This window comes from Musca autumnalis, unplaced genomic scaffold (genome assembly GCF_047663935.1).
Source record: "Musca autumnalis isolate F117 unplaced genomic scaffold, ASM4766393v1 scaffold_1, whole genome shotgun sequence".
NCBI lineage: Eukaryota > Metazoa > Arthropoda > Insecta > Diptera > Muscidae > Musca > Musca autumnalis.
In genome coordinates this window covers 128,951,493-128,978,914 of record NW_027411644.1, presented here as the reverse complement: position 1 = coordinate 128,978,914, position 27,422 = coordinate 128,951,493, and the positions used below count along the sequence as shown (strand labels likewise).

General features: G+C 35.8%; 1 protein-coding gene across 5 annotated transcripts in view; it reads right to left on the bottom strand.

Annotated features, from left to right (window-relative positions):
- Positions 1 to 27,422, bottom strand: part of side-VII (sidestep VII transmembrane protein) — a 1,783,907-nt gene that overhangs the window by 898,322 nt on the left and 858,163 nt on the right. The gene's annotated exons all lie outside the window — the stretch shown is intronic.

The window sequence follows — 27,422 nt, the reverse complement described above, 5'->3', positions numbered from 1 at the left end:
TGCCCAAATGCTCGTTGACAAAAAATCAAATTTTTGGTCAATGTATCGATCACCAGTACGCTAACATGGAGTAAAACAATGGAAAGAATTTGTACGAATCATTTCATGGCCACTTAATGTTTACTCTTGGGTTTTTGTTGCAATATGAGAAACTCTGACATTCATCTCAACTCATAGCGTTATGAAATTCAAAAGACGAACGATCCTGACCATCATCAATAATTTCACAAACTTGTGAAATTAATTGGGTATACATTGAATCTTATTTAAGATTATTTGCTTTTTATACGAAATTTGTCAACTGACCACCATCAATAATTTCACAATATTGTGAAATTAATTATGCATACAGAACATGAATGAACATGCTCACAGAGAGACTGGCGGACGGACGGAAAAATCCTCTTTGATTATGATCATGATTCGACATGCTTACGGACAGACATATATTGAAATGTATTTTGTTTACATTAGCGATCAAATGTGGTTCTCTCTCAACTTCTCGGTCTGGCTCCTTCCCACACATATACAGGTTAAATGTGGTTCTCTCCTCAAATCTCGGTCTCGCTCTCTGTAGCACATATACGAAGGTAAAATATGCAACATTGTTTCATATTTTGCTTCACACACAGGAGGTAAAATATGCAACATTGTTTCATATTTTGGTTCACACATACAAGAGGTAAAATATGCAACATTGTTTCATATTTTGCTTCACACATACAAGAGGTAAAATTTGCAACTTTGTTTCATATTTTGCTTCACACATACAAGAGGTAAAATTTGCAACTTTGTTTCATATTTTGCTTCACACATACAGGAGGTAAAATATGCAACATTGTTTCATATGTTGCTTCACACATACAGGAGGTAAAATATGCAACATTGTTTCATATTTTGCCTCGCTTATATTTAAACGCTTACATATATATGTATGTATTCTTGATTATATTATCGAAAAAAATGTGGGTCTTTCTCAAATTCTCGGTCTGGCTCTGGTTAAATACGGTTCTCTCCTCAAATATTGGTCTCGCTCTCTTCAGCACATATACAGGAGGTATATTGTGGAACTCTCATATATGTATACTCCCACTCAGCCATTTGTTTGACTACAACTCACTCACACAGTGGTTCAAAACGAAAAACCTGGTTTCGCCTAATATTTGGGAGGTTATATTTAGCAGTTCAACTTAAAATGTGGGTTAATATTTTTTAAGATAATTTTTTTTTTTTTTTGATACACCCTAATATTTTTAGTCAATATTTTTCCGGTACACCCTAATGTCGTGTTTACACTCGCTCTCTCTCTCTCTCTTGCTCTCTCTCTCTCACACACACACACACACATACTCTCTCTCTCTCTCTCACACACACACAGACAGGTATCAAATTACTGGTCCAGAACTCTCATTACCCCTCTACTCATTTGGTACTTTTCGTACCCGTAATCTTAATTCCAAATTTCAGGATTCTAAATGTATCCGATCACTTAAGACCAGATTGCACGAATTTGGTACCAGTTAGTACTTATCGTACCAATAATACGAATCTCTAAAACTACCTCAATCCTAAACCCCAACAGTTATCTTTATTCCAAATCCTTGGATTCCGGCTCTGTTCGTTCACCCAAATCCAAATTGTACCAAACCACAATGGTCCCATATCCAAATTTTCTGGCCAAAACTATTTCAACGTCCATTTTGTATTGAAATTAATTATTATTTATAATAAATGTGCACAACCAGCAATTCTTACATTTTATCGACCAAAATGACCAAAAACTGCCAAAATTTTTTGAACAGGGTGGTCCCGTTGTGTGGGGTCTAAACCAAAACATTGACCTATGTTAATAATTTTTGGTACGAAGGATTCATATTTTCCAAGAGGTCAAATTACCAAATTTCTGCCGAATCGGTCATAAAGTGTCGCTAAAATCCACAAATATCTAAAATCGGATAGTACTTTTATGTGGGGGCTACGACAAAAAATTGACCTATTTTCAAAAAAAAATTATACATACTTGTTTTCTACACTCTGAAAACCTTAAATATGAATTTTAAGGGAACTCGGTTGATAGATGTGCGTATTACCGTTCTATTTCAATTGGATACTACATACAGTCACAACAGGAATTTACAAAAAAATTCTCCCATCTTAAAATAGAAAAATCCACTTTATTTTAACTGTGGCAAATTTGAGCACGATTTGACTTCTGAATTTATTAGTACAGACCTCCTGCTATCTTCCAAATTCTATTTGGAGGTGGACAAATTTGGACATTTTTTTAAAAGTTTAAATATATTTAAAAAATATTTGTAAAAAATAATTTTCAATATATATACAAACATTGATTTTATTACGCTAATTTTACAAATTTCATCGTTCTTTTTGTAAATATTATGAAAGTACTCATTAACAGCTTCCCGATTCATAATAACTTTGGTCTCACTTCTGTATATTTATGCTGCGACGCAATACAACAAAAATTGAATATTTTACAGCACAAAGTCTGTTTTATTTTTACATAAATAAGTGTCAACTTTGGTACTGCGCCAATCAACGAATACTAACATTATTTACAAAAGCTAATTATTTTCAGATGACTTGATGTGTTTTTTATTATTCTGTGCAAAAAAATTAAAATTTCGAAACTTCAAAAATAGGGTTTTGGCCAAAAATTTCCTGATTGAAACCTATGTGCAAACTTAGTACCATTTATTACATTTGTACACATAAATAAGAATTTCCAAAACTACCTCCATATCTCAATCCTCCACTCCAACAGTAATCTTAGGATTCCAACTCCATCCATCCGTACGAATTTCCAAAACTACCTCAGTCCTGCACTCCGGTGTTGTTGTTTTGCATTTTGTTTCGATCTTATTTTATAAAAATTGATGTTTTTAGCTTTACAGTATGAATGTGTGTTTTCATATTTGTATGTTTTTGAAATATGGTGTACAAAAAAACTTTGTCAATGCCAGCATGGGACTGACGGTATTCGAAGAAATTATAGCAACCCTTCAGGTGGATGTTGCGGTATATGATTTCTCTAAGTTGTCACATCGTAAACACTATCTCTGCAAAGGAATTTCAAAAATCTGGATACAGAACAAGAGAAAAAAATGAAAAATTGATAAACATCATGCAAATTGGCTTGCTATAAAAGACACCATTATTTCTGAAAGATACATGCCACTTCAAGAATTATCTGCCGTTAAAAGTAAAAACGCGGAAGGCCTGAAGTAGATTTAAGCTCCACACAGAAAACTAAACAGCGTAGAATGGTTAATTTGGCAAGCATGACCACCTGTGTGGTCTTGTTTACTGTTTATATATCCTCGCGAACTAAATATCTCATAAAAGATCTTAGTTTCCAGATATTCCCTGTTTGCGACCTATAGGAAATTGTTTACATCTAATATAATCTGGTACGCCCTTGGTCCATATGTTAATCCTCCTAGTAAGAATATTCTGTGCCTAATATTGTTGATACTTGTTACCAGTTAATCCTTGACACGAATAAAATTCATACAATGTCATGATTTTTACAAACGTTTTTGTAAAAACTTTAGGCCAAATACTTAAATATGCCAAATAGGAGTTAACATGATATAGGACAATACCTAAATGTGGACATATATTGATGAATTTTGGCAAGAATGTTTGATACAGATTATAAACTAGAAATGTCAAGTTGCAGCACATTCAGTTGGAAAATATGGCCAAAATTATAAAAAAACGGGAGGTACGTCTATATGGGGGATATAACAAAACATGGACCTCTATCGACCATGGACCTAAGCAATATGTTTAATACCACCAAAGAACACAAATTGTCAAATTACAGCGAATTCACTTTGAAAATATAGACAAAATCTTGAAATTAATAAAAAACTGGAAGTACCGTTATGGGGGATCTATACCTAAAAGTGAACCAATCCTGACGATTTTTGGGGAAAATTATCTTCTGGGTGCCACCGTGGTGCAATGGTATGCACACCCGCCTTGCACACATAAGGTCGTGGGTTCGATTCCCCGGCCAGGCAACATCAAAACACTTTTCAACGGTGGCAAAATACCCCTCAGTAATGTTGGCGACATTTCCTGAGTATTTCAGCCATGTAAAACTTCTCTACAAAAGTGGTGTCTTAGACACGCCGTTCGGACTCGGCGATAAACTGTAGGTCCCATATCATTGAGCTAATATGAATCGGGGTGCACTCATTGATATGAGAGAAGTCTCCCATGTCCCTTATGGGATGTTTGTGGAACAATTATATATTATATTATCTTCTGAACACTACGGTAAAATTTTCAGATTGATATCTTGATTAGAAATATTTTTGTCGCTCTCTCCCATACAAGCTAAACCACAGTGCACCGTGGTGCAATGGTATGCACACCCGCCTTGCACACATAAGATCGTGGGTTCGATTCCCCGGCCAGGTAACATCAAAACACTTTTCAACGGTGGCAAAATGCCCCTCAGTAATGTTGGCGACATTTCCTGAGTAGATTAGATTAGATTAGATTTATTTATTTTGTTTCCTTTGTAATTTACAATTCAAATTATACAGAGTTTCATTTAAGAGTAACAAAATAAATTGATTAACATATTTGACAATAACTTAAATAGTTGTCTGTCAAATTCTAAAAGTTAAATTCTGTTAATTATTATTATTTATTTTTATACATGTAAATATTTTAATTTAAAAAAGTTCTTGAATTATACAATTTCTATATCTTAGAGCATTTTTTACATAGTTGTATAGTTTTTCCCATCCACAGTCTACATATCCATTCAAAATGTTAGTTTAATCTATTTCTTCTAGGCTTGGTCTTCCCAAAAAACATCCTCTAATTTCACTTAAAATGGGGCATTTGGCAATAAAATGTTGCATGTTTTCTATATCTCCGGTGTTACATAACGGACATTGCTTTGTTTCGTTTTCTCCAAACTTATTTCCATTTAAAGGGAGTACATCTGCTCTGGTTTTCATTATAATGGAAATTTTATCTATATTCCAGATATTTATCATGTAGTCTGTACCCACATCTGGATTTAGAAAACGGTAAAATCTATTTTCACTTGTGAGCACCTTTTCTCTTTTTTCCATATAACTCTTTCTTTTGAGCAAATCTAACATTGAGTTCATTGAAATATCCCATGCCGGCGATGTAATATGTGTATTTGATGTTGATATCTGTACGCTTTGAGCAAGTTTTTCTATAGACCTTGCCCAGAAAATTCGTTTTTCCCATATTTTTAAGGAGAGTATATGTGGTAACCTTTGGTTATTATATTTATTCACCGTATTGAAAATGTAATCCAAATGAAGTTTCAATGTGTAGAAGTGGTTATCAGGTATATCTGTTTCCAATGATAATATATAATTTGGAATACAATCCGGCAGCTTTAAGACTCTCTTCAGAAAATACCGTTGGAGTTTGTCTACGTCTTCAAACCAGCCATAACCCCATATTTGTGCTCCGTAAGACAGTGTTGTTCTGCAAACGCTCTGAAAGATCTTCCATTTTGCCACCAAGGATACTTGAGGTCTGCATATAAATTGTTTCCACGTTGCATTTATACATGTCTTTGACTTGCTGTTTCTACTTTCTACATGCTTTGAGAAAGTCATTTTTGGAGTTATATGGACCCCTAAATAACAGTACTCGTTTACAATTTCAATTTCCTGGCCGTGATATTGCCAAGTCTCTTGCGACGATAATCTACCTCCATTTCTAAAAACCATTATTTTTGATTTTGTTAAGTTTACGATCATGTTCCACTGTTGGCAGTAATTTTCCAGCTTTAAGATCATGTCTTGTAGAACTTTTCTGTCATCGGCTAATAATACGATGTCATCAGCATATAATAACACACGAATATTAAGTTCATCAATATCAAGTCCTCCTTCTATATAGTCATGTAGATCATTTAGGTAAAGAGTGAACAACAAAGGGGATAGCAAACATCCTTGCCGCACTCCCGTGTAGGTTTTAAAGCTCTCTGATATTTCCTTCCCAGTCCATACGACGGACCTCGAATTTTCATATATATTTTTTATCAAATTAACTATTTTTGTCGACATTCCCATATTGTGGAGTTTGTAGATCAACAGACGTCTTGATACTGTATCAAATGCTGCTGAGAAGTCAACAAAGAATGCATATACTTTCTTCCTTTCAGCAAGCTTAATTTGAACAATTGACGAGAGGTTGTATATATTATCCACCGTTGAATATCCGGATCTGAAACCTGCTTGGAACTCATTTAATTTATTATTGGCGTCTACCCATTGCTTTATGCGTTTATCCAAAATTCCCATGAATATTTTGGCAGATGAATTCATTAGGGAAATTTCCTGAGTATTTCAGCCATATAAAACTTCTCTGCAAAAGTGGTGTCTTAGACACGCCGCACGGTGGTCGAAAGCACTGATCTAGCTGCGCGAAATTAATAACTTGCAAACGTATTGAGATACGTCACTGAAATTTGGCACAAACTCAGCTTGTACCTGTGGGTAATAATGGGCCAAATATGAACAATATCGGCTGATGTTTTGGTATATCCCCCATATAACGGTACCTTAAGATTTTCGGTATTTTGAGGTTTTAAGCCACAATTTCGTAGCAAATTACCTGTAATTTGGTACTTAGGGTTCCTAGTGGTCAAAAAATAATTTCACCAAAAATTATGGACATAGGTGCACGTTTTGATGTAGCCCCCATGTAACCGTACCTCCCAATTTAAGGTATTTTGAATATCATGACCACATTTTTAAACCAACTTGGCTGTATTCCGTGTTCTCACTGGGTATAAAATCTTCTTACAAAACATTTTCAACACGGATTTATGTTTCGATGTAGCCCCTTTTATGGTACCCCCGATTCGTTGAATTTTTACTTGTTATCCCATATTTAATAACATGTTTAGCTATAATATGGTATTATAGTGTCTCCGGGGGTAGAAATCCTCCTTGAAAAAACATTTCCCAAGATAGGTCCATATTTTGATTTAGCTCCCATACAAATGCACAGCTAAATTTGTATGAATTTCATGCAAAATCCCTTTTTTTAAAAGTGCAGTCATCAAAAGATTTGCAAATATTTGCAGCCCGAATGTGGTTATTCAGTATCCAGAGAGTCCAATTTCATTCCCCAAAAAATAATCGAACCTAAGTTCGGCTAAGTTTACAAGATGCACTCTATGGAACAAGCGAGTAAAACCCATAAAAACACTAAAAAATTGAATTTTTTGAAAATTTATTGCTATATAACTAAGTAGCTCCAGACCCCAAGCTAATTTTTATAATTTAAATCACACCTTCTGCTATTAATTAAAAATATATCTTGTCCATTTTCATTACGAATTTATTTAACATTTAAACAAATATGAAGTAAATTTTTTGCAACAATTTTTTAAAATCTGATGCAACAAAAACTCTTGTATTTGATAGTGAATAACTGAGGGAATATTTACAACAACAACAATTAAAAAACAAAATCTTTGTCTGCAAAGTGTCTGTAATCGATACAATGGAAAATATTTCCCATTTTTATATTTCGATTTTTTGACTTTCGCGCCGCTAGATCAGTGGTTTCGACCAGTGTGCGCCGTTCGGACTCGGCGATAAACTGTAGGTCCCATATCATTGAGCTAATATGAATCGGGGTGCACTCATTGATATGAGAGAAGTCTCCCTTGTCCCTTATGGGATGTTTGTGGAACAATTATATATGTATAATCACATGAGGGGGGTGCCGCCTAAAAACTTCGACATCGATTTATTCCCTTTGAGTTAAAACCAGTCTAATGTGATACGTATATCCCTGCCAACATTTTTTGAATTTTTAGAAGATTATTTGATCAGATTAATCATTTGTGATTCCCAACGGCAATAATTTGACGATTGTTAATTTTATCTTAGATTTGTAAAAGGATCGTCGTAGCGAATAACAGAATACTCTTCTGAAACTCGAACAGACGATTGTTTAAATTTTTGTCTTAGATATGTCAAATGATCGTCCTAGGGAATAACAGAATACTCTTCTGGAAGGCCAAGAGTTGATTGTTACTGACATTTTTGATTTTGTGGTATATAATTCTCATATACATTTTCCACAGAACTTTGATATAAATGGCGCGTATAATATTATGACTACAGTATTTCCGGGATATAAGCACTGTGGAAAATGCAAGCAAAGCAGTGCATATAAGCGGGGGATTCATATATCGAAGTCCCGTTTATAAGCGCAATCAGTGCTTATATACAAATCCCGCTTCTAAGCACTATCGGTGTATATATAAAAATCCCCCATACAAATCCTCATTAAAATTGCGATTTATTAGTTTTTAATCAAACAGCTCACTTCTTTGTGTAGTGTTAGGCTCTGATATCAATAGAAGTTACGTATATTTAAAGAGAGAAGGTACTTAATTATTTTTATTCTTAAACAAGTTAAAAATCCGTCAGATCGGCTGGGCCGAACCATAAAATATTCTGAACTAATATAGAATAATTAGTTTTCTTGCTGTTACGAAAGCACCAATGTCCACAATTTTAGGCAGATAAGTCTTTTTACCACTTAGAACCCCAAATACCTAATTTTGGCTAATTCGGTCAGCTAAAAGTTTGAAAATATCTGAAATCGGGCGGTAACTTTATTTGGGTGCATTGTCTAAAATAGAATTACACCATGTTTTCTATTTAATGAAGAAATTTATTGGCAGGCATAACAGCCTTATGAATAATACTTATTAAATTTAAAACTTCTTTTTTAGAGGAAATCCTATTTTCTGCACAATCGTTTTTATATAATTCATTATTCTCCTACAGGAGATGGAGTAAATGGCTTATTTATTTTTATTGCAATTAACTCAGCTTTCTCTAAGAGCATATTGCCTGAAAGAACAGCTCCAAACGAATGCATTTCGAAGAATGCCTGTTCATTTTGCGTTTTATATTGAGATTTCCTGACGAGTTTTTCTCCAATTAACTTTCCTTTTCACGTATGTATATGCTTGCCATATTTAAAGCCTATGAAAAATTTTACTATCATCCAAATTATTTTGAGCCGGTGCACAGAGGGGAAATGTATGTTAAAAGTTGATTAAAACTCCTAACAAGCTCATTTGTAGTCCGGTTGACTTAAAATTTGGCACAAATCATATTTTCGGGCTAAAGACTAACTCTACAGAAAATAGAGAGCTTTGGTCCAGATTTAGATACAGCGCCCATATATATTGGCAACCGAGTTAAGATAAATCATACACAAAAAGCGCTATATATATTTGATAGAAGCGGAAAGTTAAATAATGCATCCAAACTTAGCCGATGTCAAAGTATGCCAAATTTGGTCCAAATCAGTTCAGATTTATATGTAGTCCCAATATACATATTTTAATTCCATATTTTGTTAAAGTTCCACAAAGGCCACAATATACCTCAGATCACGATTATATGTGATAAAATGTATCCTAAATTGCTGCTAAGTCTATGTCGATAGGATTTAGATCAAATCGGTTCAGATGTAGATATTGCTTACATATATATTTTTTAAACAACACAAAAAACATACGTCCAGGTTTTGCCAAGTGAAGTGAAGAAAGTTAATGAGAACACAACCACAACAACATAAGGAATAATTAAAAATCATAACCAACCCGAAAAGAAAACACAAGAGGTAAAAATCCAAGACAACAAATAAAAGAAACAAAAACAGAGAAGAATGAAAAATAAATTTCCTTTAATTTTTTTCTGCCTCTGCCTGTGTGAATTGAGCCTTTTATCTATGGACACATTGAATATCGGGTACACAACCAAAGTCTTTTCCCCAAATATTATGTACTCAGGGAGTTTCAGAATACTGTGGCCTCCTTAGGATGTGTGAACTTGCCAACAAATTATTTGCACATTTATCTTAACGATTTTGGAAGTGCATACTAATAAGTTTCATTTAAATTAAAGCCCAAAAGTCAATCTAATTTAGAATGTCTTTGCATAAAGACATTCTCATATTATATTTACCATATTATATTGACAGCTTCGTGCGCACACAAAATGCATACGATACATTTTTCCAGTTCGGACTAAACATCTGACGTTTTCTTATGTAATAATTTCTCGAACACTTCATCAAAAATTGCAACAAAGAAAATGACCTGGCCCGACTTGGGTAATGGTACTACTTTACCTACTTTTAAAATTTCAGGAAACTCAGATAGATTTAATATATTGTTGAAAATTATCATCAGGTGCTTTACTGCAGTCAGCACTTAGCCTATAATCCAGTCATGGCCAAGACCTTTGCCAGTATCAAGGATTGTTATCACATCGTTTACATCTGCTTGGTTTACAGTATGAAATGAAAATCTTGACCCACAAGGAGTAAGTGTATTTAATTTGCTGAAGTCATCTCCTGGTCTATGTGTAATATCTTTATTAAAGGTCTTTGGTATACTCAAAAATATTCGTTGAACAAGTTACATTTTAATAACTCATCGTTAATATTTTCATTGGCATTATTTTATCCTTTCGTCTTAAACCAGGTACGGCCTTCTTTGCAAAGACAGTATAGTTAGGACGCCCACTGAGTTGTTTTTGCATTTGCTTCTCTCTCTCACTTAGAGTGTAAGTGAATGAAAACGAACAATAAACATCATGTGGTTGTTGTTTTCTTCACTCATACATACACACATACTAAAACATTGATGGAAATTCTTGGGCGACGCTGTCTTAAACACTCATTTATAAAGTCCCAACATTTACGTGGGTTTTGGTCGAATTTTGCCAGATTGGAGCTAATATGCGAGTTCATACTATTCCTCTATAATTATCTTTAATTTCTCCAGTTTGCTCCTCTTAGATATACAGGTAGAATGTCGAATTTCGTTGAGTTTAATTCACATTGGAGCACGTCCTGATTATCTCTCTTGGTGAAAACATGACTAAACCCGTTACTCTCCAATTGCCTACTTACGCCGTATAGTTGGCCACCAATTCCTCTCCCTCTAATACTAGTACCACGGTCCAGTATGTTTTGAAGTTTTGAAAATTTTTAGAGTTATATCCCTGATTCTGCGATTCGACATGTGCTTTCGTAAGGATAAATATACCAAATTATTTAGATATTGGAAGAAAAGATGGCGAAGATTTTTGTTGCCTAAACCATTTATATTATAGGCTAATATTCTTAATAGCTTGTTCAATAGCTTTTGTACACATATTATTACTTTCATGGCTTTTAATAGCTATATGATTGTTGGATTTGATCGTTTTTTGAAAAACAATTTTTCAACAAAATATTTGTATATGTATATTTGGATATCTTCCCCAAAAATATATTCCACAGGTTTGAACGCAGATCAGTTTATTCTTACTTTTCCAATGCAATGTCCTTCCCTCCGTAACAATTTGTTCTCAGCGAACTCCTGTTTTGATACCTATATGACCCTCTGTAATTCCCTTTTCAGTAACAGCATCACACTTTCCCTCTGCAGACGTGGTCCACCCCCAACTGACCAAAATTTTGAAAATTCGTGATAGCGAAAATTTCTTATTTAGCAATGACATAAACCTTATTTTAGACTGATATTCCTGATTAAATAATTTTCATTACTATTTTTTAATTAAAATGACGTAAGACCTCTTGGCCAATGTCCCCTTGTTTTCAGAACTGTTTTGACAGTATATCAGAGTTAATATATTTTCAAAACAATGGATATATTAATAATCGCATATATTTTTGGGTGTATCATTTATCAAATTACTCAGAACTATAGTGAATGTTATGTAATTCAGTGATATCACTTTTTTGTTTACATGGAATGTTAAGGACCTTTCCTTTGTTTGCTACTTCACAAAAGTTCAAAATCACGGCTTCAATTTTCCACTCCAATGTTATTGAGAAATTTATGGAAGGAACATGAGGGAACGTTTGGATGTCATGGCGTTATCCACTAGTATTTTTTATATTTACAGGTAGGAGTTATATAAATAAAGGAGAAACGCTGAGACACGTATCTTATTTTCTTGCTATTTTATCACGTTGCGGTGTCAGAATATGTTCAAATGGTCGAAAATTCAGGTGTACAATCGTTGTTATTGTCATAAATAAACCAATTGCAGTTATTTCCCTAAAGATATTTTGGTGTCCAATCGTAGATCTTATCACAAAGAATTTCTGAAGGCCGATAGTGGTTTTCTTGATAGAGAACTAATGCTGAGCAATAGTGAGTCTATCCATGATGAAATTTTAGCACCCAATCGCGGGTATGTAAATGACATATTTCGAACCGGATTCTGCGTTGTTGGGCAAGTCCATATTTCATGAAAGAACTGAAAAATTTACTGTGACGAACAGAAATGACTGGTAGGCGCAATATCTTTTAAAAGGAATGACTCCCAAAATAAGATATACTTCCAAAATGAACTATGTCAACCCGGTCCATTTCTTCAGGTACCTCCTCCGCAACACTTGTGATCAATGGTAAAATCCATATTTTGTGGGCAAGTTCATACGTCGGAAAATGGCTACACAATTCTGAAAATCTCCAAAAGGATTTTGATGTGTAGCCGCTATTCGATCTGTCCATAGATAAAAGTTTCAGTTCACACAGATTCAGGGTATATTCCTGTCCGCAAGCCGAGTGATACTTCTTGATATTTTGACAAAGAACAATCTGTTTCCGATCAGTTTCTTTTTTATTTTGTTTATCGGCGCAAAGTCCTTTTCCGAAGAAGGAAAAAGGAACATTTCTAGAAATGTGCATCCATTGAAAGTACTTCCCAAAAATACAATTTAACAGAAAAATCCCTGAAGATGAAATTCAATGTAATTTCGAAATATTGGAAATAATATGCAATAAATAAAATATGAACATTGACCTCAATCACAATAATCTTGATTTTAGTAACCTTCGAAAGGTCGAACAAAACATAAAAATACGACAGAAAAATTCTTTTTTGTAGGATAGACATTTATTAATTCGTAGCAAGAGACCAGTTTTAAATAGTCTCTACGAACGAGACTGTGGTGGAACAGAATTATATCATAAAAAATGGTTGATATATTTTTTTTGAAAAGATAATAAAGAATTTGTAATTGTTATGATGTACAAAAACGTGTTAGATACTATATACAAAAATTTAAAACCACAAAGATTGAGCAACGATTTTAGCTTTTATCCCAAGAATGTTTTTTTAGATGCTGTTTATAACCAAAGTATTGGACGTAATATGCTACAAACGTTCAATAAATAAAAACAAACGTTTTGTTCTGAACTCAGTAACACCTACAGTCAGCCTAAAATTACGATTAAACGCTTAAACAATACCTTAACAACAACCATGCAGAAAATTGCTAAAAAAAAGTCTAACGTGTTCATTATTTTTATGCTTTCAAATATTTTGGACAATAAATATACTAATGTAGTTAAATAATTCTCTATAATACATCCTCCAAATACTTTACATACTCCTTGAGAATATTAAAACAGTTTAAAAAATTTATAACATAAGCTAATATCCTATGGGAACGAAAATCATTTCGCGGGGCCGGGACCTCCCCTCTGGCTACGTCGGTGCTTCCGAGTCATGTTATCCCTGTTTTCATGAACCCGGGAATTCCCAGGACTATCGGAAATCGAATTCTTGGGGCGTAGACGAGACAGCGAGCAAACAGAAATGAAACACCTACACCTTTTATGTATAGTTGCTTCATTAGTTATCTCTTTGGAACCGTATTAAGGTTCAAATAGCAGTAGGCTAAACAAGCAATAGGGTCAAATAGCAAACATCATAAAGAACGCCAAAATCTGGAAAGTACCATTTAAAAATGCCATCAATAAAAATTTCGACTGGAACAACAAGGAAATGCATTCATGCACTAATTATCGGGAGGACCAAAAGGTATGTATTTTATATGAATTATCGCGATTTTTAGAATGGACCCGCAGCTTGATACAAATTATATTTCCAACATTAAATAACTATAAGGCAAATAATATGTGACTTATACATGAAAATACAAAATATTCCAGGGAATTTCAAAAAATTTTTCGGGAAATCCCGTCCAAAAAATTTCGAGAATTCCCGAGAAATCCCGGGCCGAGAATTCCCGACCCCAAACTCTATTTGGGAGTCCCCATATTAAAATCCTGCATGGGTTCAGTTGGTCTTCTAACCGTTATAGTCTCCTACTGTCATCTTCCTTTTCCTCCTATAATAATCTCATTTCTGTTCTCAATTCATCATTCTTAGCCTTAAGACGTTGACCGTCTTCTTTTACAGCCTCAATGTTGCCATTTAAACTGTGCAAAAAACTTAGGCGTTGTTTTTAATTCTTCGTTAAGCTGGTTTAACCACATAAACATGATTTTTGGACTGACTTACTCTAAATTACGTGCTTCATGGCAGACCCATTCATTTACTCCACAATATATACGAGAACTCTTAGCCAAAACTTATTCTCATACCTGGGCTAACATATGGACGCGAACTCCTTTCTTATTGGGATACGCAAATTTGGCGCAAATTAAATGTGACATACAACAGTGTGATTCGATATGTATATGAGAATAATGTTTAATTTTAAAATATCACCTTTAAAACAATGTCATCTAACCACATAAATCACGTGCCTTACGTCTCACCCATTCATTTACTCCACAATATATACGATAACTCTTAGCCAATGATGCACAAAATACTATGTGTGACTGTAGTATTTGTGCCATGAATCGACGCTAGAGTACTGCTTTGTTCATAGCTGCTCTTAGCCAAAACTTATTTGATACCTGCTGATAACGTGCACAGGGTTCATTTTTTGATTGAAGTTATTTGGTTTAATTAATGATTAATAATTGCATTTTAGGTGTAAACAAGCTCTTAATAACACCATTCCCATCCCTGTGTACGTAAACCCTTTGCTTGTCATCACTGATGTAATCTGTCACCACCATCTCCTTCTCCTTGTTCTTTAAAAATATTTGTCATTTTGTGTAAACAAATAAAAAAAGAACGGCAGTTCAGTCTAAATCAGTGAGATGTGCGGATAACCGAAATTTATTAACTCTGAGTTGTTTTAATGCTTATGAATTTGATGTGTAAACGAAACGACCAATAGCAAAAAGTGCGTGAGTGATTTACTCCACACGAAATTTAGCAATAGTTTCAGTGATCCGAACGTACGTTTTCCCCTGCCCGCGTGAGGCGTGTAATCCAATCGCTTTAATTTTGTGTCTGCCCCTGTGAGGCATATAATATATCCATAGGTTAGTAATAGAAACTAACATAAGGTCCTATCGAACCTCTGAACAAATTAGCGACTACTGGATCAGGCAGATATCGAGCGAATGAAGGTACGTACCCACCATAACCTGTACCCACCATAACCTGTCCCTCCATCCATTCCTTTGTTATTGGTTTTATATTAAATGCGATGTTGCAAAATTTCACTAAAAAATAAATCATTTTGCGAAGGAAAATAAAACCGCTAGTCAAAAACATATCGTTGGGGTATATTATGGTCATTGCTTGCATTAGAAACAACAACAAAAGAGAAGAAGAATTAGTGGCTTAGAAATATACACACACACGTACTCTGGTTGAATAGAGATTACTGAATAAATATTGTTGTTGTGATATCACAAACTATTTCGTCTGTCTTACATAAAAGCTGTGTTCCAGAACTAAAAAGTTTTTAAAATTTTTACGACTTTTACACATTTTACACGAAAACCCGTTCCCGTACACAAAAAAGTTGTAAAATGTTCACTTCTCTTTAAACAAAAATGGCGCTGAATGACGCTCTCTTTAAAAACTTTTTACTCGACAAATTTGAGCGTGTTAAAAATGGTAACATGAATGCCGGCGTCTGATTGGCTGGTACGCCGACTTTGACATTTGTTCCAGCTTTTTTGACGTTTTTTGACGTTGCGGTGTCAGAATATGTTCAAATGGTCGAAAATTCAGGTGTACAATCGTTGTTATTGTCATAAATAAACCAATTGCAGTTATTTCCCTAAAGATATTTTGGTGTCCAATCGTAGATCTTATCACAAAGAATTTCTGAAGGCCGATAGTGGTTTTCTTGATAGAGAACTAATGCTGAGCAATAGTGAGTCTATCCATGATGAAATTTTAGCACCCAATCGCGGGTATGTAAATGACATATTTCGAACCGGATTCTGCGTTGTTGGGCAAGTCCATATTTCATGAAAAAACTGAAAAATTTACTGTGACGAACAGAAATGACTGGTAGGCGCAATATCTTTTAAAAGGAATGACTCCCAAAATAAGATATACTTCCAAAATGAACTATGTCAATCCGGTCCATTTCTTCAGGTACCTCCTCCGCAACACTTGTGATCAATGGTAAAATCCATATTTTGTGGGCAAGTTCATACGTCGGAAAATGGCTACACAATTCTGAAAATCTCCAAAAGGATTTTGATGTGTAGCCGCTATTCGATCTGTCCATAGATAAAAGTTTCAGTTCACACAGATTCAGGGTATATTCCTGTCCGCAAACCGACTGATACTTCTTGATATTTTGACAAAGAACAATCTGTTTCCGATCAGTTTCTTTTTTATTTTGTTTATCGGCGCAAAGTCCTTTTCCGAAGAAGGAAAAAGGAACATTTCTAGAAATGTGCATCCATTGAAAGTACTTCCCAAAAATACAATTTAACAGAAAAATCCCTGAAGATGAAATTCAATGTAATTTCGAAATATTGGAAATAATATGCAATAAATAAAATATGAACATTGACCTCAATCCCAATAATCTTGATTTTAGTAACCTTCGAAAGGTCGAACAAAACATAAAAATACGACAGAAAAATTCTTTTTTGTAGGATAGACATTTATTAATTCGTAGCAAGAGACCAGTTGTAAATAGTCTCTACGAACGAGACTGGGGTGGAACAGAATTATATCATAAAAAATGGTTGATATATTTTTTTTGAAAAGATAATAAAGAATTTGTAATTGTTATGATGTACAAAAACGTGTTAGATACTATATACAAAAAATTAAAACCACAAAGATTGAGCAACGATTTTAGCTTTTATCCCAAGAATGTTTTTTTAGATGCTGTTTATAAGCCAAAGTATTGGACGTAATATGCTACAAACGTTCAATAAATAAAAACAAACGTTTTGTTCTGAACTCAGTAACACCTACAGTCAGCCTAAAATTACGATTAAACGCTTAAACAATACCTTAACAACAACCATGCAGAAAATTGCTAAAAAAAAGTCTAACGTGTTCATTATTTTTATGCTTTCAAATATTTTGGACAATAAATATACTAATGTAGTTAAATAATTCTCTATAATACATCCTCCAAATACTTTACATACTCCTTGAGAATATTAAAAAAATTTATAACATAAGCTAATATCCTATGGGAACGAAAATCATTTCGCGGGGCCGGGACCTCCCCTCTGGCTACGTCGGTGCTTCCGAGTCATGTTATCCCTGTTTTCATGAACCCGGGAATTCCCAGGACTATCGGAAATCGAATTCTTGGGGCATAGACGAGACAGCGAGCAAACAGAAATGAAACACCTACACCTTTTATGTATAGTTGCTTCATTAGTTATCTCTTTGGAACCGTATTAAGGGTCAAATAGCAGTAGGCTAAACAAGCAATAGGGTCAAATAGCAAACATCATAAAGAACGCCAAAATCTGGAAAGTACCATTTAAAAATGCCATCAATAAAAATTTCGACTGGAACAACAAGGAAATGCATTCATGCACTAATTATCGGGAGGACCAAAAGGTATGTATTTTATATGAATTATCGCGATTTTTAGAATGGACCCGCAGCTTGATACAAATTATATTTCCAACATTAAATAACTATAAGGCAAATAATATGTGACTTATACATGAAAATACAAAATATTCCAGGGAATTTCAAAAAATTTTTCGGGAAATCCCGTCCAAAAAATTTCGAGAATTCCCGCGAAATCCCAGGCCGAGAATTCCCGACCCCAAACTCTATTTGGGAGTCCCCATATTAAAATCCTGCATGGGTTCAGTTGGTCTTCTAACCGTTATAGTCTCCTACTGTCATCTTCCTTTTCCTCCTATAATAATCTCATTTCTGTTCTCAATTCATCATTCTTAGCCTTAAGACGTTGACCGTCTTCTTTTACAGCCTCAATGTTGCCATTTAAACTGTGCAAAAAACTTAGGCGTTGTTTTTAATTCTTCGTTAAGCTGGTTTAACCACATAAACATGATTTTTGGACTGACTTACTCTAAATTACGTGCTTCATGGCAGACCCATTCATTTACTCCACAATATATACGAGAACTCTTAGCCAAAACTTATTCTCATACCTGGGCTAACATATGGACGCGAACTCCTTTCTTATTGGGATACGCAAATTTGGCGCAAATTAAATGTGACATACAACAGTGTGATTCGATATGTACATGAGAATAATGTTTAATTTTAAAATATCACCTTTAAAACAATGTCATCTAACCACATAAATCACGTGCCTTACGTCTCACCCATTCATTTACTCCACAATATATACGATAACTCTTAGCCAATGATGCACAAAATACTATGTGTGACTGTAGTATTTGTGCCATGAATCGACGCTAGAGTACTGCTTTGTTCATAGCTGCTCTTAGCCAAAACTTATTTGATACCTGCTGATAACGTGCACAGGGTTCATTTTTTGATTGAAGTTATTTGGTTTAATTAATGATTAATAATTGCATTTTAGGTGTAAACAAGCTCTTAATAACACCATTCCCATCCCTGTGTACGTAAACCCTTTGCTTGTCATCACTGATGTAATCTGTCACCACCATCTCCTTCTCCTTGTTCTTTAAAAATATTTGTCATTTTGTGTAAACAAATAAAAAAAGAACGGCAGTTCAGTCTAAATCAGTGAGATGTGCGGATAACCGAAATTTATTAACTCTGAGTTGTTTTAATGCTTATGAATTTGATGTGTAAACGAAACGACCAATAGCAAAAAGTGCGTGAGTGATTTACTCCACACGAAATTTAGCAATAGTTTCAGTGATCCGAACGTACGTTTTCCCCTGCCCGCGTGAGGCGTGTAATCCAATCGCTTTAATTTTGTGTCTGCCCCTGTGAGGCATATAATATATCCATAGGTTAGTAATAGAAACTAACATAAGGTCCTATCGAACCTCTGAACAAATTAGCGACTACTGGATCAGGCAGATATCGAGCGAATGAAGGTACGTACCCACCATAACCTGTACCCACCATAACCTGTCCCTCCATCCATTCCTTTGTTATTGGTTTTATATTAAATGCGATGTTGCAAAATTTCACTAAAAAATAAATCATTTTGCGAAGGAAAATAAAACCGCTAGTCAAAAACATATCGTTGGGGTATATTATGGTCATTGCTTGCATTAGAAACAACAACAAAAGAGAAGAAGAATTAGTGGCTTAGAAATATACACACACACGTACTCTGGTTGAATAGAGATTACTGAATAAATATTGTTGTTGTGATATCACAAACTATTTCGTCTGTCTTACATAAAAGCTGTGTTCCAGAACTAAAAAGTTTTTAAAATTTTTACGACTTTTACACATTTTACACGAAAACCCGTTCCCGTACACAAAAAAGTTGTAAAATGTTCACTTCTCTTTAAACAAAAATGGCGCTGAATGACGCTCTCTTTAAAAACTTTTTACTCGACAAATTTGAGCGTGTTAAAAATGGTAACATGAATGCCGGCGTCTGATTGGCTGGTACGCCGACTTTGACATTTGTTCCAGCTTTTTTGACGTTTTTTGCATTTTTGCGTTCCCGAACTTTTTGAAAAAAAACCTTTGTTTGACAAAAATTTTGCTCTCTTTCTCTCTTTAACGAGTTTTACTATTAAAAAGTACGGGAACAAAGCTGAGGAGAAAAGCATACGAACATCAACACAGTGGTTAAAGCAGATATTGTTGGAGAAATTTATTGAAACTTCATAAGCAAAAATTCTTATTGCCCCCGTACGGGATATTAACAACAAAGAATTAGTGCAATCATTTACAACATATTTTTACAGTACCATTTGAAAAATTTTTGTGTTTTTTTTGAAAAAAAAATACATATTTGGTCGAAACAGAACACTGTATGAAACATGCTTTTAAACAAAATAAAAGACAATATTTAGACGCTGACTGTCCCATACACAAGCACTTTCAATTAGAATCTTGAAGTTATCTTCGTATTCGAATAATTATTTGTCTGCCTCTCACTAAAAGCATTAATGCCATTTGATTTGGTAGTTTGTTGTTGCCATAATTTTTGGTGAAGTTTGGCATTACATCTCTCGGAGAGATGTAAGAGAAAACATATTCCCTTTGTAGCTAAGTGTAATTGTGAGTATAGCAGCAACCATTTAGCATTGGATGTATGAAAATAAATTGAAAATATTAAAATTAATTTTTATTCATTTACCTACTGCCCCTTGTGAAAATAAATTATACCGGCGATAAAATACTGTGATTTATAAAAAATTAGCTGTTTACATGGTTGGATTTCTACCCTTATATATTTTAAATTGTATTTGTATTACATTGACCAATTTAATTTGTTTCCTGAAATACTGGTACACAATTGAATGTGCAACACTGTGGGTTGAAAATACATTTACTGATTTTCTGTCTCAGCCTGGGAATTTAAATTACGTCCTCTTTAGAAAATTCATTCCTTCAAAAAAGGTATATTTTATATCTGAAATAGTACGAGTTTAAGGATGAAAAAGTTCTTTCCCAATTTTTTTTTTCAATTGAAATTGTGGAAAAAGTACATTTTTCAAAAAATTTTAAATTTTTATCACAAACTACATAGAAGACTGTCCCTGTCGTCGGCTCAGCTACGCATTATTAATTTTTATTGTAAAATTCAATATTAGTTTAACTGACCGTAAGCGCCATGGGTGTGTTGAAAGAATATTTGGTTCAATGCGAAGAGATAATTTCGTACGCCAAACAACTTGAAGAGACAAATTAAAATGAGTATAATGATATGTCCCTGGACGCAGAAAAGCTGGAAATTGAAGGTTTGTGGGCGGAGTGGAAAGCTATCTACAAGCAATGTAATTCTGACCCCGACCAACAGAAGAAAGACAAAACTACAATTAAAAACAAAAAGGTGGAAACTCATAAGTGCTATATGAGATGTCTCACTCTTATAGGAGGTGCCAAAGACAAATTAAAAACTGCGTCTTCAAAATCTGCCCAAAAATGTAGTTCTTCAATCTCTGTCCCACCATCTGATGCCGAAGTATTTCATGGAGACTATTTAAGCTGGCCCAATTTTCGGGATTTGTTTACGGCCATCTACGTAAAAATAAAAAGCTCAGCCCAGTGGAAAAACTTTACCACCTGTCCCAAAAGACTAGTGGGGAAGCTAAGCAAATCATTCAGCACATTCCACTGACTGATGAAAGGTTTGAGATAGCATGGGGAAATCTCAAACAACAGTATGAAAACAAGAGAATTCTTATAAATAACACTGCTCAACAAAATTGAAGAAGTTGAATGTTTCAACCGAAGTTGTTGTTGCTTCTAAATGAAATCGGCGAGCTATTTTCAAATCTGGTCACCGTTTTTCTCCATCAGCTCTTGTTCTTGAGATATAGCTCCAAATCGATTTTTACGAGTTTTACCCAAAATTTCGTTATTTTCGGATACAAACAAATATTTTTGCGGGGTTTTTAATATATTAAGAAGATGTTATACGCTCGATACAAAACGTTTTTTCAAATAATTATGGCGAATATATATCAAAAAATATAGAAAACATACGATGAATCTTGTAAAAATTGCATATTTTGAGTACTTTAGCTGTAATTACGTCATCGGGGGAAGTGATAGAAGCTTCATATGGCATTCCGGATACGCTCATGGTGTCTACTATGTAGTCCTGTATTCAAATATATAATATAAAGTTCATAGCGCCCACGATTCGCCCATAACCTAAAAATCGTCATGAAGACTGCCATTGAAAAGTAAATGGCATATTTGGTAATGATATCACAGCTAAATGATTTCCCCATAGCAGTCTTCATGACGTTTTTTAGGTTATTGGCGAAACTAGCAATAGGGTCAAATAGCAAACATCATAAAGAACGTTGTGCCAAAATCTGGAAAGTATCATTTAAAAATGCCATCAATAAAAATTTCGACTGGAACAACAAGGAAATGCATTCATGCACTAATTATCGGGAGGACCAAAAGGTATGTATTTTATATGAATTATCGCGATTTTTAGAATGGACTCGCAGCTTGATACAAATTATATTTCCAACATTAAATAACTATAAGGCAAATAATATGTGACTTATACATGAAAATACAAAATATTCCAGGGAATTTCAAAAAAATTTTCGGGAAATCCCGCCCAAAAAATTTCGAGAATTCCCGAGAAATCCCGGGAAGTCGTCCATAGCCAAGGAGACAGAGATGCCGTCTTGGGATGAGCTTAACACATTTTTAACTGAAAGATTTCAGACGCTAGAAAGCGTTTCTGATATATACGGCCCACAAGGCTTAAGATCTCTCCTGCTCCAGCAGAAAAGATATACCAACTTTGAGAATTCAAAAAACTACAAAGTTCACCACACCAAGGTAAACAGTAATAAATGTAACTTATGCAAGGGAAACCATATTTTACGTTCTTGTCCCAAATTTTTAAGCATGGATTTTAACAAAGGCTGTCCATAGTAAAACGCGACGAACACTGCCTCAATTGCATGGCTCAAGGTCACATAGTGGTTGATTGTACTTGCCAAAAGAGATGTTCTAAGTGCAATGCAAAGCACCACACGCTCTTGCACAGAACAAATCTATCCTAGCAGGGAGGTAGTAAGCCCAAAAAACATCTCCGTCTTCTCAAACCATGAATATAGAGTCCACAGGTAATGCCCCAACTACTGAAACTGTTAGCACATATCACACATCAGTAGCAAGCAAGACAATGCTAGCCACAGCATGGATAACTATTGTTAAAGACGGCATAGCCTACAAGGCCAGAGCCTTAATAGACTCGTGCTCAGATGATTCGTTTATCTCAGAACGTATGCAAAAATGACTAAATTTACCTACAGTACCGATTGCGGCAATAATTAGTGGTCTTGGCGGCGAATGACTAGCAAGATGTTCTAATGAAGCAATATTTACAATCTGCTCTGGTATAAATCCTACGTTTTCGGTGGAAAAAGACACTTTAGTGGTTTTTAAACATGTAGACAAAAACCAATTGCCCGATTTGTATTTTGCTGACCCAGAATTTTTATCGAAGTGATCCAATTGATATCCTCATAGAAGGAAATTTGTACCCTTATATATTACTCGGTGGAGTAAAACATGATATACTGGGGTCGTTGGTAGCCCAGGAGACGGTCTTTGGATGGATCGTGACTGGCCCAACAAACACTAGAGTAGAAAGGAATACAATAAGATCATCTCACTGTACGAGAGTATCGATTGATAAACAATTAGCCCGGTTCTAGGAAATAGAAGAAATCCCAACTAAACAAACTCTCTCTGTTGACGATACAATTTGTGAAAGCCTATACAAATCCACTGTGAAAAGAAATACAGAAGGCACATATATGGTAGGTTTGCCTTTCAAATCTGAGAAACCATCAAAATCTGTTCTTGGTCCCAACAGATATGTAGCGCTTTGTCAGTTTCTTCGAAACGAACAGTCAATGTCAAAGAAACCAGAATTGAAGCCAATGTATGACGAGGTCATGCAAGAATATCTGTCTAGGACATATGGAGTTAGTAGACACTCAAACACAAAATTCTGACCCTTGTTTTTATTTGCCACATCACGGCGTTTACAGGCCTGAAAGTGCCACAACAAAACTCAGAGTAGTTTTTAATGGATCTTGCCCAACGGCATCTGGAAAAAGTCTTAATGACTTGCTGTATGTGGGTCCTGTCCTACAAAAGGAAATTATTTCCCTAATTTTGAAGTGGCGTATGTACAAATATGTCTTCAATGCTGACATATCGAAAATGTACGGACAAATTCTCGTCAATCCAAAACATACTACATTTCAGCGAAGAGTATATCGTTCTTCCCCTGATGAGGAAATTAAAGATTATAAGCTGAACACTGTTACCTTCGGTCTTAATTTTGCACCTTATTTGGCACTTCGAACATTGCTACAATTGGCCGTTGATGAGGAACACAGGTTCCCCTCAGGAGCAAAGATCTTGAGAGAAAATATGTATGTAGATGATGCCCTGGTCGGCATACATTCGATTCCTGAGGGAATCATTGCAAAACAACAGCTTATTGGCATTTTGAAGTCAGCAGGATTCCACTTACGAAAGTGGACATCCAATTGTAAGGACATTATCGAGGATCTGCCCCGAGACCATCTTCTCAATGGAGATTTCCTAGAGTTCGATGACAAAAGTATGGCAAAAACTCTAGGAATAAGATGGAATGCGGTCACCGACACATTTTATTCTGTGACTGAGAAGATAGGCACCAAAAATTCATTTACCAAAAGAGAAGTTTTGCCGGTGATTGCTCGACTATACGACCCTTTGGGTTGGGTAGTACCAGTGGTCATAATAGCAAAAATATTCATGCAACAACTGTGGCTGGATGCAATAGAGTGGGATGACAACTTAAAACCAATGTCCTTGAATGGAAGTCATTTTTAAACAATTATGTCGACATAGAGAAAATTAATATACCCCGGTGGGTCAAATATTCGCCAGAGTACAGTATTCAATTTCACGGATTTTGCGATTCGTCAGAGTTAGCTTATGCAGCGGTCTAATATTCCAGAGTGAAGATTGGAAATGTTTTCTCTACTAATATACTGGTTTCAAAGTCAAAAGTTGCCCCGATCAAGAAGGTTTCGCTGCCCCGGTTAGAACTCTGTGGAGCTCATCTACTAGCAGATTTAGTGACTACTTTTCTACCTCAGTTAGGTGTTAAAACTTCTACCTTGCATCTTAGGTCTGACCCGACAATAGTACTGGCATGGCTCAAAAAACAACATTTGTGGCGAACAGGGTTGCGAAGATTCAAGAGGCAGTCGGGGATAAACGGAAGCATGTTTCGACACACGACAACCCCGCAGATCTAGCAACCCGGGGGGTGACTCCTTTAGAGTTAAAGGAGAAAGATTTGTGGTGGTTCGGACCACACTGGCTCCAAAAAGAAGAAAAATTCTGGCCTTCAACTATTAGTATCCCGGAGATACGTCTAGAAATGAAGCCCTCACAAATATCTCAGGACAACGAAGTACAGGTTTCTCACGCACATGTAGCTAGATTTGCGGGTAGTGTGGATGACGAAGATCATTTAAGACACCTTCATCATTTCACAACGGCGGTGCATGCATTTGGGTATATCGATAGGTTTACTAAAGCCACTCATCATCAAACAAAGAAGACTTATACATATGAAAGCGAAAAACTGTTTACACAAGAACTGGCAGTTGGTCGTAAACATCTTATCACGCTGTCCCAAAAGGCATATTTCCAGAAGGAGTATCAAGTCCTGTCCCAAATGAAACCACTAGATAAAAGCAGTCCTCTTCTCACGCTAACTCCTTTTCTAGATCAATATGAGATTATACGTGCTAACGGCAGACTCGGCTCAACTATGTCGTTCGTTAATGTATAGCGAAAGACATCCGTATATTCTGTCCCCGAAAAGCAAGTTTACAATACTGTACGTCTCCTTCATCCATGATATGACAAATCATGGTGGTCCTCAGTTGATGATGGTCACTATTCGGTTGGAATGTTGGATTATTCCAAAAAAAAACCTCGTAAAGTTCCATATTAACAATTGGGTAAAATGCGTTTTAGCCCGGAAGAAGCTTCAAGAAGAACTGATGGCAGCTCTGCCGCCCGAAAGGACAACGTTAACTCCCCCCTTTGCCAACACTGGAGTGGACTACGCAGGTCCTTTTGACCTGAAAACTTTCTCTGGACGTGGTTGTCGGATCGTTAAGGGATACATCTGCCTTTTCATTTGTTTCGCTACCAAGGCGATTCATTTAGAAGCCGTGAGCGATCTGTCTACCCTGCGTTCATGGCCGCTTTAACCAGATTTGTTTCGCGTCGTGGTTTTCGGACAATGGTCGCAACTTCGTTGGAGCTGCTCGGGAGTTAAAAGAAAATTCTCGAAGAGTGGTTTCCGAAACGAAGGAGAATGCCATATCACAGTACGGATATCAACGCCATAACGTTGAGGAATTTAGCACAATACTGGCTTCTATCGAAGCTTGGCTTAACTCTCGACCACTGACCCCACAGTCAAACAATATTGACGACTTGACGGCTCTGACGCCTGGTCATTTTTTAATTAGCTCACCCTTGTTGTGTCCCGCAGAACCTGAGGAAATCTCGTCAAAAACAGCTCTTTAAAATCGCTGGCGGCAGCTCAAGGTTGTTCCTCAAGAATTCTGCCGTAAAATAAATAAATGGAAACGTCCCTCAGAAAACTTGAGGCCAAACGATCTCGTTGTGCTGTCCCAGGAGCTGGGAAGTTCTAACGACTGGCATTTAGGACGAGTCATAAAATTATATCCTGGCCCAGATGGGAGCGTTAGAGTTGTGGATCTAAAAACAGCTGCAGGAGCGATAAGACGTCCCGTTCACAACCTGATTCTGTTACCTACATCCCAATGACTCAACTTGCTACTACCAATCCCTACTCCTCTACCGTCACTATTGCCTCAAACTGACTACTAATGTTCTCTTTATTTTTTATCAGGAACAATGTACTCGTACCACAACTTGGAAGAATACCGGTGCCCAATATGCGAAACTCGGCATTCATTCCGTTTGTGCCGGCGTTTTTTGGCTATTCACCCCAATGCCAGGATGACATTTATTAGAGACAGCGGTGCCTGTGAAAATTGCTAGGGAATCTCGCATCAGATAAAGGACTGCCGAAGCAACTCAGCTTGTAAAATATGTTGGTACGGTCATCGCATTCTACTCTACGCACTGGGCATAAAAAAGTACCAATGGCTTCAAATGACGGCTTTAGCTCATCTTCACCGTCCTGGCGTCGAAAAAAAAACGCATCGTGCGGGTTCTGTTGGATCCAAGTAGCCCCGATAGCTACCTCGTACCTGATGTCGGTCTGCACTTTGACGTAGACGTAAACGTTCCACAATACGAGATCCAACTAACCGACCGACACAGTGAAGTCAGGACCATCACGCTCAAGCTTAAGGTAAAAGCTAGTGCACGTCATTACACGCCGCAAGCCCACGGTGTTACAGGAGCTGCCTGGAAAAGGCACGACATCGAGGACGTCGCCGATACTTCATTTTACCTTCCAGCAAGCTGTTCAGTGTTCTTGGGGAGAGATCAATTCAAGTACATTTATCTTGGTTTGCCGCAAGAGAA